This window comes from Dipodomys spectabilis, unplaced genomic scaffold (assembly GCF_019054845.1).
Source record: "Dipodomys spectabilis isolate Male_0828 unplaced genomic scaffold, ASM1905484v1 ptg000154l, whole genome shotgun sequence".
Classification (NCBI taxonomy): domain Eukaryota; kingdom Metazoa; phylum Chordata; class Mammalia; order Rodentia; family Heteromyidae; genus Dipodomys; species Dipodomys spectabilis.
In genome coordinates, this window is record NW_024870831.1 from 942,639 (window position 1) to 945,102 (window position 2,464).

Here is a 2,464-nt window from a genome sequence, read left to right on the forward strand (position 1 = left end):
GGGCCTCAACTCTGGGCCTGGGCACTGTCCCTCAGCTGTTCAGCTCAAGGCTAGTGCTCTATCACTTGAGCCACAGCGCCAGTTCCAGCTTTTTTCTTTTTGCTTATGTGGTGCTGAGGAATCGAACCAAGGGCCTGAGGCATGCAAGGCAAGCGCTCTACCACTGAGCCACCTTCCCAGCCCAAGCTTGCTAGATTTTAAGGCTAAGATTAGGGCTGGGTCTCATTCCTCTTACTACCTCCATTGATTAAAAAAAAAAATATCTCCTTTATCTTTAAAAAACACCCAGGAGGAAGCAGGTTATTACCATACCAGAACCAAACTAGGTTGCGACCCTGAAGTGCCTAAGGCAAGCCAGTGATATCCTCTTTCCCAACATCTACTGTGGGAGTATAGAGGATTACTGCATATTACCAAGAGAATGTCCAACACCATCTTAGTTGTAGCAGCTTTCAACTGGGAAGCATTTTCAGGTGATGGAATCAGTCAGGAGTACAATCTACTTTTACCATGGTGGAGGTGGTCTGGGTGATGATATAAAGTTCCTCCAGGTAAGTGTCAGGCTGTTGTTGAACTTTACCCATTAGGGTGTGGAGCAGCAGCAGGGACTCACAGTCGCTCCAAGGGAATGTCACACCTCGTGCTGGACTGCAAATTCCTACACAGACTGGTAAGCATACATTGCATATGCTTGTCAGGCTGTGACCCCACTAGTTTTTAAGACAACTTATACAATAGCCCAGGACAATTTACCAAGATGACAACTTTTTAAACAAATAGTTCTTTTAATAATGCTAGGATTTTCTAAGCACATATAGAGGGCTCAGGCTTGTACTATTATTTCCCATGCCTTTTCCTTCTGTCTATTTTGCCACATTTAAAAAAAAAAGTGAATATTTTCCCTTGTTCTTAAAATGGGATGATGGGCAAAGATTCATCTTCTGTCACTTCTTCAAGCTGACTCAGAGGTGTTGATCCTACCTAGCCAGGAACCTATAAACTTAGCCTATTTTACAAAGAGGTTACCAGGGTTAGATGTCATTAAGAACAATATTTTAACTTTTGACAAATGCACATACCATTTTTCTGGTTATAGCAGTGGAGCTTATTTAGCCTTCTGGTTTGCAAAAGGATCTTTATGGATAGCTTAGGAACGTGATCTCTAGTAGTCCTAACAATGTCTGAGATACCTATGCAGGCCTTCAGACAGATATCAATAGAAACACATTGTCAGGTTTACAAACTTTTCCTGAGCAGATGAAATTCCTGTAGCTGGTGTCAGCTCAAAAGTTACTGCCAATTAGAGCTTTTGGCACATGCAGGGGTTGGGATTTAAACTATACTCCACATTTTACAACTTTAGCTTTTTACTACTATCACAGATGACTGACAATTTCCTGTCCCTTATAGTCATAGACATTAGGCATGCTTACAAACTACCTTCCCATGACCTCCTGGCTCTGACCAATTTTTGAAGGGCCATGCACAAATGACTCAAGTATCTGACATTATTTCTGCCCTCTAAGCAGTGGCTTACGGTCTGTGGATGCTCCTCAATTACTTTCGTCCAAGGAGTGTTTTCTCCATACTGGGAACAATGCCTTATTGGCATTTCCCTTAGTTGGTTGTTGGACTTGAAATTGGGGCCTACGTACTGTCCCTCAGCTCTAAAGCTCAAGGCTAGCACTTTGCCACATTGAATCCTAAAGCAGGTCTGCTTGCTCTTTCTGCCTTCTGCTGGCTGAGTAGAGGTGACATTCTCACAGGGACTTTTATCTGCCCAGGCTGGATTCGAACAAGTTTTCAGATCAATGAGTCTCATAAAAGGCCATTTTACTCCAATTAAAAGCAACAAGGCAGTCAACATAGAAGTAGCTTTTAAGCATATTCTTACCTGAAACTTATTAAGAGCCAAAGTTACATCTGACAAACTTACAAGAATCCTCACTCCTTTTTGTGGATCTGCTGGGAACTGTTACCAAAAACAAACAAACAAACAAACAAAAACACCAATGAGACCAAACTGAAATAGGAATTAAGCAATAACTTTGGTCATCCTAATTTTTCTTTTTGTACTTTGAGGCAAATGTTTAGAACAATTTTACTTTTAAACTTTATATACAGAAATCCGTTCCTAATTTGTAAGCCTCCTAATCATCTCTGTTTTAATAGTCTATACTTTAGTTTTTAGTTGCATTTTAGAAACCCATTAAATTCTCGAGGCTAGGTGTCATTCATTTCCTTTTGGCTGCTTGTTTAAAACAGATACACATGAAAACTTTTCAGCTGAAATAACATTTTTTTCTTAATGCAAAAATTAGAATCACCATCACTGTACCAAGAAGGTAGACTTAACACATTTATGCCTTAAAAATAACATATCCAATGGCAGAATATCATTGAGAGCAAACCACATTATACAAATAAACTTTTTAAACCTCTTTTTAAGGCCTTCTTAATTTTA